Raw genomic sequence first — 10,338 nt, forward strand, 5'->3', positions numbered from 1 at the left:
GAGCAAGCACATTGCTTTCTGAATTGCTCTGAGCTTACAGCTTTTGTTGAGGATGTGGGAAATTTTCATTTCTGCCTCAGGAAGAGCTTGGTGCTTGGGTTCCCAGCACCTTCCCAGGGAAACAACCCCTCTTGCTACTTCTTTGTGTGTTGTTATTCCTCCTCCATGCTGGGAAAGGGTGGTGGTGTCTGTGGTATGTGAGAAAAAGACTATTTATAGAGCAAACAGCTCCTTTGTTGGGAAGTGTCATTCTGTGTGTACTTTACACCAGGATGGGTGTAGGAGGAGGAAAGGTTTTTGTCAAAGCTCAGTTGTGAGCAATCAAACCCCACTGGGCAGCACTGTCCTGGAGAAGAGACACACACAGAGGAGAGGAGAAAATAATCCTGGCCCAGCACATGGAGTGTGTTTTAGTGCAGCTGAAAACATCTGCCAGGGCTCAGCTTTATCGTGCACAGCTTGGGTTTTGCTGTAAAGAAATTTTAGGGTATAAAGCTGATGGGTTTTATAGAAAAAATTTAATCTTGTCTCTCCCCCCAGTGGCCTTGTTCAAAGATGCTTTGGACAAAAAAATGGACACCCCATCAGCATTTGCTCACTGTGCCTGAGGGTTCAGAGTGATTTCTGCTTTTCCTGGCCTCCCAGCTACCTTCCTGCTGGTCTTGTGTAGAAAAGCCCATAGCCAGTTCTGCTAATATAAAGTAGAATCATAGAATTGGCTGGGTTGGAAGGGACCTCAGAGATCATCAAGTCCAAGCCTTGATCCACTCCCCCCGTGGTTCCCAGCCCATGGCACTCAGTGCCACATCCAGGCTCTTTGGAAAGATCTCCAGACACGGAGAATCCACTACTTCCCTGGGCAGCCCATTCCAATGCCTGATCACCCTCTCCAGAAAGAAATTCTTTCTCATCTCCAACCTAAACCTCCCCTGGCACAACTTGAGACCCTGCCCTCTTGTCTTGCTGAGAGTTGCTTGGGTTTTAGAAAAAACTGTACTTCCAGATATGCTTTGGACCAAGGATTGTTTATGTTGTGTGCCAAAAGCATTAATTAGCTGCTGTCAGTGTTCTGTGAGCATCCTGAGTGATCAGAATTTAATAACTCAGGCACTCTTAGGGGCTGGTGGCCATGTGTAGTGCCATTGGAATGGCAGTGGTTGTGCCACTGCTTAGTGGGTCACACAAGTTGCCTTTCACCTCGTTCATACTGGGCATAACCACTTTTATGTAGAGAGATACCTGTGTGTGTCTTTAAGTGGAAATAGTGTTCTCTGGGTTATTGTTCTCTCTCTGATATGGCCAGCATGCCTCCTTATCAAAAATCAGTTTTTACCACTGGATTATTGGACCTGGACCTATGATGCTGCAGGTATACAAATAAGAAAAAAAAAATAATTACAGTCCATGTGGTTTCCTGTTTTGATTATTCAAGTGTATGCATAAAAATAATACAGAAAAGGGTGTGTAAGTTGCAGAGAAAACAGTTCTCTTCAGAACAGCAAGCTTCTCTCTCAAGTACCAGTAACACTAAACACCCTTTTTTTTTATTTTTTATTTTTAATAGGCAGTGGTACTCTCAATAGCAGCCTTCTGGAATTGCTCTCTATTTCTGCACATGGGAAGAGTGATCAGGGAGCAGACATCAGCACTGCCTCTTGTTCTGTGTCCAAAGTGAGTAACAGCCAAGAAGTTGGGTTTGGTTTTGTTTAGTACTGGGGGTGGGCAGGTAATGATAGCCCCAGACCATGAGGGCCTAGAGAAAACTCTCAAGCTGGATTCATCCCCCCTGCCTTGGGAGCAGTTGGCACAGATTTACCTTACCAAAACACAGACTGGAGCTGATGCCCCAGTTTCAGCTGACCTTGAAATGAGGAACCTCAGTGACCTTCAAGCAATTACATGACTCGGGGAGCTGGCTCTGCACTTAAGGGGATTTTTGTTATTCTCTCTTCAAGGGTTGCTGGTGGAAATATCCCCCATGCCTTCCAACTGGTCTGATATCACAGGCAGTTTTAAAGTTATTTCTTATTATTTTATTTATCTCAGACAACTGGCAGGGACACACTGAGGTCTGTACCTGATATCAACAGTTATGGATTCATGCTTTTCAGAATATTGGTATTTTTAATTATAGCCAAGCCAGCATTTTATATGGTCTGTGGTTTCTTGCAAAAGGTGGTGACTCACTGTAGTTGGTTCCTACATGCAATACAGTTTATTTTTGTGTGCTGCCCTCTCTGCTCAGTGTAAACCACCTGATTTTTAGAGGCAGGATGGAATAAAGAGTAAATGCCCAGAACTGAGAAGGGACAAGGGCTTGCAGGTAGAGTTGGCAAAGCAGAATGACAGAGAAAAGTCAGGAGGGAGAGGAAACAGCAAAAGGGCAAAAAGGTGAAGCAGGAGGAGAGATGGGAAAAGCCAAGGATGTGGAGTGGAGCAGAGCTGGCCCTGTGTTTCAGGGTTTAATCTGGAGAGGAACTTCTGGGGCTGCTTTTACCATGCCACAGAGTTCTGAAGTCCATATTGTGACTGTGCATCACTAGCCAAATGCTTTTAGAATTTAACAGGCACCAAGGAAGAGCTGCTCTGTCACAGGGATTTTCATGGCTTTCCTAGATCATTAACTTCAGCTTTTTGGGTGAAAGAGGAGTATCTGAATTTGCATGCAAATTGTTAAGCAGTGCAACTGATGCTGTCACCATTTGTGACTGGGATGTAGGTTTGCACTCCTGTGTTTTCCAAGAGAATTTATGTATTTCTGGGGAGTTCCGTGGTAACTGGGGAAAGGGTGGAAGTGGTGCAGGCACATCATCTATTTGTAGATAAGTGAGAGGGATTTTTCATAGAGAAATGGCTTTAATCAGTCACTAGCTGAGACACTGAAGAGCTCCCAGTCATTAAATCACGGGAGCTCACTGAGCTCTGAGCATCAGTAAAGCAGTGTCTGCCAGGGGGAGGCTCTGAGGTGAATAATTAATACTAATAACATCAGTGACAAGCGGATGCAGCTAGGAAGATGAGGGGGAAACAGAAACAGAGCCACAGAACGGGTTTCTCTGGCTCTCAGATCTGGCTTGCCGGAGAAAAATGTCACCGAACATCGGGGCTGGGCGGGACCTGGGGACACAGCGCTATCTGCCGGGCAGCACGGTGCCGGGACTGCCCCTCCCTGGGGATTTCTCTCTTAATTTGGATGTTGGGTTTTGTTTGTTGGTTGGGTTGGGGGTTGGTTGTTTGTTTTTTTCTTTCTCCTTTTTTTTTTTTTTTTTTCCGGTTGTTTCATTGTTTAAAGTCAATAAACCAGTTGGTAAAAGTAAGGAAACTAACAGATTGCGCTTCCAGGAGAAGGTGCCTGCTTAGACAGAGACAGACTAGCAAGGAATTCCCTTTGAAAAACGGTGGTTTTGAAGAAGAAAGTGACATTTTAGCAGATCTGAAGCTCTGTGTAACTTCCACTGTTTTTATACAGCACCTTTTAATTTGCCTGGGGAGATGTTCTCCACTTCTAGAAGACAAAAGACCTTTCAATGCTGTCATATTGGAGTTGGAAAAACTGTTTCTGCCTTTCTTGTGTGATGCCTGGTGTGTTCCATAGGTGCTTTGTTGTTTTAGATGAAAGACAATGACAATTGTGCTACCAGGAGGAGGAAGCTGGAAAGCCACAGATGGAATGTGTGACATAGCCAAAGCCCAAAAAAGTTTCTCTTGCACAATGGGAGGTTTGATTCTGCAAGATAATAACTATATCCAACCAAACATCTCCAGTACAAACAAGTCTCTTGGCATCCTTCATATTTTCTGGACTCCTGGGAAAACAAAACTGCATTGGACAAGAAGCCCAGAGCTCTCTTCCAAGGGGCTTAGAAGAAAACTTAAAGCTGTGTGCCCATATTTCCTAGAATCCTAGAATTGGCTGGGTTGGAAGGGACCTCAGAGATCATCAAGTCCAACCCTTGATCCACTCCCCCCGTGGTTCCCAGCCCATGGCACTCAGTGCCACATCCAGGCTCTTTGGAAAGATCTCCAGACACAGAGAATCCACTCCTTCCCTGAGCAGCCCATTCCAATGCCTGATCACCCTCTCCAGAAAGAAATTCTTTCTCATCTCCAACCTAAACCTCCCCTGGCACAACTTGAGACCCTGCCCTCTTGTCTTGCTGAGAGTTGCCTGGGAAAAGAGCCCAACCCCCCCCTGGCTCCAACCTCCTTTCAGGGAGTTGGAGAGAGTGATGAGGTCTCCCCTGAGCCTCCTCTTCTCCAGCCTCAACACCCCCAGCTCCCTCAGCCCTTCCTCACAGCAATTCTGCTGGATCCCTTCACAGCCTCCTTGCTCTTCTCTGGACCTGCTCCAGCACCTCAATCTCCTTCCTGAGCTGAGGGGCCCAGAACTGGACACAGGACTCAAGCTGTGGCCTCCCCAGGGCTGAGCACAGGGGCAGAATCCCTTCCCTGGACCTGCTGGCCACGCTGTTCCTGAGCCAGCCCAGGATGCCATTGGCCTTCTTGGCCACCTGGGCACACTGCTGGCTCCTGTTCAGCTTCCTGTCAATCCAGACTCCCAGGTCCCTTTCTGCCACTCTGTGCCCAGCCTGGAGCTCCCCATGGGGTTGTTGTGGCCAAAGTGCAGGACCCGGCACTTGAACCTCATCCCATTGGGATCATCCCAACTCTCCAGTCTGTCCAGGTCCCTGTGCAGAACCCTCCTGCCTTCCAGCTGATGCACACTCCCCTCCAAGCTTACTGTCATCATCATTTATTGACAACTGGGAGGAGATTCAGCCTCGATCACCATTTAAGAATAAAACCAGCACCTAGCACTGCAGTCCAGCCAAGGTAAGACAGCAGCACTTGCTGAGCAAACTTTTTTTACAAAACTTTTTTACAAAAATGCAATTGTTGCAGGGTGTGAAAATAATTGGTGCGTTGCTGTACTCCCCTAGCAGTGAGAATTCAGAAATTAAATGAGCAAAAGTGAATGAATATGTGTAGCAAGCTGACACACTAATGGATTCTCATCCAATGCTTAAGTTAATGAGCTGAGAAGAGGCCTAAAAGCAGATCTGTGAATATCCCCCATTAGGCTCCAGGTTGGTAAAATAGCACTTGAGTTACAGCACACAAGAGCTTTTCCCTGTGTACTGCTTGACCTTATTGATGATGACTCCCAGAAAACAAAACCCCAAAAATACCTGGACCAACATCCAGGATGTATACAGCAGGAATTTACATATTTACAGCATATTTACATACCTGCAAATATGGCCTGGAAAAAAAAAAAATAAAAATGTTGGTTTAGTTACTGACCACAAAACATTGCCAGTGTGTGGGAATGTAGCTCAGTGCATTTCTTGGAGACACAGGAGGGAATTTTCAGCTCCAAGGGCTGCCAGAACCCGGGCTCCCCCTCTGCATGCACAGCTCACGCGAGACTTTTCTGCCTTGCAGGAAATGTTTCCCTGGCAGGGAGCTCTGGGAAGCATTAAAGGCTCACAGACAGCTCAGGCACTCTGCCTGCCAGGGTGGTTACTTCTTCTTCAGAGAGGGGGAGGAATTTCTAGTGTCCAGTCCTTATTCTTGGTTCTGAAAGGAAAAGGTGCAGCAGGAAAACAAGCAGGTGGAAGGACAAGGAAAAGATGCAGCAGGAAAACAAGCAGATGTGATGCACAAGCATTTGGTGACCTTAGAGCAACCTTCCAATATCTGAGGAGGTCCATAAGAAAGCTGGGGGAGAGCCTATGACACAGGTGTGTAGTGAGAGGACAAGGGATAATGGTTTCAAACTTGAAGAAGGGGAATTCAGGTTGGATATTAGGAAGAAATTCTTTGATTTGGGGGTAGTGAGGCACTGGAACAGGTTGCCCAGGGAAGTTGTGGCTGCTCACTCCCTGGATGTGTTGAAGTTGTGTTGGATGGGACCTGAGCAACCTGGGCTGGTTGGAGGTGTCCCTGCCCATGGCATGGGGTTGGAACTGGATGAGTTTTGGGGTCTTTTCCAACCCAAACCATTCTGTGATCTTAGGAGCACTAATGGGGACCTGCCTTCTTGAATATTCGGGCTGAGGAGTAGTGAGAAGAGCAGGAAACCAGCCTGAAGACTGCAGACCTCTACTTCCCAGCACTGAGAACCTGTTCATAGGCTGGAAATATAAGTTTACAAATGCAGAGATGTGTAAAGAGATAGCTGGAGGTGTCTGTGGTGTAGAGAATGCAGTGGGGATCCAAACATTTGGCAGGTACATGGAGAATGCATTTTAAAACTTGGGTGTGAGAAAGAGAAAACTGAATGAGCTTTTCTAACCCTCCAGGCACCCTGTAAAGGCAGCCAGAGAAGTCATCCCTTGCTAGAGGTTTTATGTAGAATGGTTTTTAAAGCACGTGGGAAGGATGCCTACATCTATTAACTTCAACATTTTTCAGTTGGTGTACAAACTGCTCCTGGATCTGTACTGCCTGGAGGCTGCTCTGGAGGAGCAGCAGGGAGCAAGTGTAAAGGTTCCTCTCTTCCTTTTGGGGTTCTTTGTTCCAGCACTTGTGCATCAGGGGATTGCCCAGCTGCTATCTGGTGGTTGCACAGCTCTGGTGGCCTGGAGGCTGAGGTGCTTGGTGGTCCCAGTGGTGGTGGGGATGTGTTGGCTCCTGAGAGTCAGAAGGGGCTGTGCAGGCTTTGCTGATGCGTAGCTGCACCCCGAGGAGGTCCTTTGCAGTGGAGTGAGCTGATGTGATTGTGGGTGGCAGAGGGAGCTGCTGAGATGGCTTCAGAGGCAGGCCAGGCATGCACAGTCTGTGTTAACACCCCCATAGCCTGGCTCAAGGACCAGGGGCAGGGTGCTCACATTATTTTTATCTCCTCCTCTTGTGGTGCCTGTGCAAAAGTGTCAGCCTTTATTCTATTCTTTTTTCTTTTTTTTTTTTTTTTTCCCCCTATGAAGCATTAACTGGGTGGGTTACCATAGCAACCCTCGCATGATAAGTTGGGCTGCTTCTTGCAGCACGCAAGATTTCTCTCCTCTTAATGTTCAGTTCCCTTCACCATTTTCCCCTCGAGGGCCAAAAATGGCTGAGGGCTTCGTGATGCTGAGCACCCTGCACCCTAAGGGTTTCCTCCTGGTCTGGAGGCATCAGGGCTGTGTTAGGGCAAGGAGGGGCTGAGCATCCATGCACTGGGTGGGCTTGGAAGAATCTCTTCTGCTCTCTGTCTCTTTTGCAGCATGCCAGCACTGAAAATTGAAGCAGGTTTCAGTGTAGCATCTGTTTGTTTGCAAGTTTTCCTGAAGAGGGCTGGGCAGTGGTTGTTGCCTGTTCAAAACAGGCACATGTTGATGTTGGAGTGGTTCCCAGCTAAGCCCAGATCATAGCAGGGATGAAAGTATCTTATTCTTTCATTCTAAAAATGTCCATTATCTCTGACTAAGTCTAGAGAAGTTTTTGCTGTGCTTGTATTTAAAACAAACAAACAAAAAAAAACCAAACCACAAAACAACTCAGGTTCTGGCACTTGAATACACTGGACTGAATGCAAGCATTTCCATCAGGTCACCTTTGGTTTAGTCTGGAGTACATGAAGCCCTTGGTGAAGAATAAATATCTCCAGAGCTGGGGAGGAGAAGATGTGATCTCCATTTGCTTCTCTGGCCTGTGGCTTTTTGTGTTACAATCCACCCAAATCCAAGTCCAGTTTCACCAGAGGCTTTTTTTTACCTCTGGGTTCACTTTCCCTTCTTTAAATAGGAGCTAAAACACTGCTCTGTCGTGAAGTACTTGTGGGACCACTCACTGCTTTTTTTAATGATGTTTATTTGTCACTGTCACTTAAATTGGTTGGCAGGTGAGTTCTGGAGTGCCTGGAGGAGAAAAAGGTTTCTGTTCCCACCTCTGGGGTACCAAAGCACCTGAGAGCTGGGCTGGAGGGTGTCAGTGGCTGCTGCCCACATAAGCCTGGGAGAGCTGCTGCTTCCTCTTAATCCCCTTGGACCCTCTCTCTCCTCCTTGGCAGGATTCTCCATCATAGATATAATTAGAGCAGCCTCAGCACGAACAGTACAGCTCTGCTGATCCATGTTCTGTGCGTTCTGACAGTGCACCTGCCTTCCTGAGAGCAGGGATGATTTCCACTGGACTTCAGGAAACAGGTGGTTGTCAAATGAGGCAGCTGGGGACACAGTCCAGCAGTTTTTGTGCCCATAAAAATCCCACCCTCAGCACTCATCTGTCACACTCAGACTGGACTGTTCCAGAGGATGTAGGAGCAGATCCTGTGGCTTAGCCTGCCCTTCCCTTTGTTGATTTAATGTGAATCAAGGAGCAATGAGGAAAAAGCAAAAGGCCCAATGTAGAAGGCTGCATCTTTCCATCATCTCTGGTATCACGGTTCCCATTTTGTCTCCCCGTGGAGAAAACACCAATTTGATCATTTGGATATTCATGAGGGATGGCTTCTAAGGGGGCAATTGGAAGTGTGTTGCTGGCATCTGCAGCTACTGATTTGCAAGCTGTTGGTCTCATGGTCACACCTGGAGATGCACTGCACAGGTGGTTTTGTTGATCAATTTGCTGGCAGGAGTGCACAGAAACCCAAAGAAGCCTCAGAGCAGAGGGGGGCAGAGAGGGAAGAGTGATGAGCCACCCTGTAGGGACTGGTTTGGCTTTGGTCAGCCCCTGCTGTAATACTTCAGGGCTTCAAAGCTGACTGTGGGCTGGAACTGGGCAGGGTAACCTGTCCAGTCACTAAAAAGAAGCAGAACGAGGAAGATGTCCTTTTCTAGGAATTACTTGGAGCTGTCACAGGAGGCTTGGAAAGGTGACTTGGAGGCAGTTGCTCTGTATGTGGATATTGGCAGCTGATGAATGCAGCTTGCTGACACGAACATGATGAAGTGATGTCTAGGAAAAGTGTTGGCTGTCTTCGTTCTGTCCCTGCCTCACTTAAGCACTGTAGGGACCAATGCTGGGAGGCCACTGAGCTGTGACTGTGACCACCCCTGGCAGGGTTGTGCCCAGCTGTGCCCAGCTGGATGGCTGATGCTTTCTGGTGGCTGCAGGTTTCCCTGCTTGGGTGGGTCTTGAAGTTTGTGCTCTGAGTGTTGGCACTGGGAGCTGCTCGTGTGTGGTTCCCTGACAAGGCTGGGCAGGTTTAGTTCAATGGATTGTGTGGTTTATTGAGCTGACACCAGAGCAGATGCTTTAAAAACAGGGAGCACGTTTAACTACCACGTCGTTTCCCCCTCTCTGTCCACGGTGACCTTCAAACTTAGAGAAGCCCTTCAGGGCATGGTGGCCTCAGTCCAAGATGAGAAAGCCCAGCCTGCTGCTGGCATTAAACTCCTGGGAATCAGACTGGAACATGATGAGAGAGGATTTCCCCGTATTTCAACTGTGACCTTCAGAGCTGTGCACACATGAGTATTAAACTCTTTACAGGCTGAGGCCGTTCTGTGACCCCGCGTGGATCACTCTCCCTGGCTCTCCCCTCCCCCCTTCCCTCCACACCTTGCCTTTATTTTGGGTGCCCCTCGGGTCAACAATGCCCACCAGGTCAACAATGCCACCCGGGCGAACCATAACCCCCCGGTCAACGATACCCCCCGGGTGAACGATGTCCCCGGGTCAACGCTGCCCCCCGGGTGAACGATGCCCCCGGGTGAACGATGCCCCCCGGGTCAACGCTGCCCCCCGGGTGAACGATACCCCCCGGGTCAACGCTGCCCCCCGCCCCTCTCCGGCTCCAGGGATCCGGGCAGGAGGAGGATGCCGGAGCGCTGCCCCCTCCCAAGGTGCTGAGGAGCAGCTGGTACCGTGGGGCCAGCCGAACCCCGGGGGGGTGGATGCTCCGCGCATGCCTGCCGTGGGCCGTGCCCCCCGCCGGGGCTCGCCCGGGCTCCGCGCAGACGTTGCCGATCGCGGCGGGCGGGGAAGCTGCGCCCCTGCGCAGCGATGCGCGCTACCCCCGGCCGGGCCAGAGGAGAACAAAGAGGAGCCGGTTGCTGCCTCCCAGCCCCGGGCTGAGCCCCGCAGACACCTGCTGCTCCCAACCCGGTGACACCGGCACCTCCCGGAGCCGGGAGCGGGGCTGCCACCGCCCTCGGAACCGCCGCCGTCCGCGGCCCTGTCCGTGGTGCTGCCGGGGAGCCCGGCCCAGCCCTCCCTGGGTCCCCGGGGCTCCGAGCCATCCCCCCGGCTGCCACCCACCCACCCTCGGCTCCCTGCTCGCCGGCTGATCCCGAGCAGGAGGAGCAGCGCAGCAGCCCTGAGCATCCTGTTGCGCTGGGAGCATCGCGGGGAGAAGCTTGGTCGTGAGGAAGAAGCTGAGCCCAGGCTGAGCTGTGCTCCTGGATCCCAACA

The sequence above is a fragment of the Calypte anna genome, chromosome 24 (genome assembly GCF_003957555.1).
Source record: "Calypte anna isolate BGI_N300 chromosome 24, bCalAnn1_v1.p, whole genome shotgun sequence".
In the NCBI taxonomy this organism is placed as follows: domain Eukaryota; kingdom Metazoa; phylum Chordata; class Aves; order Apodiformes; family Trochilidae; genus Calypte; species Calypte anna.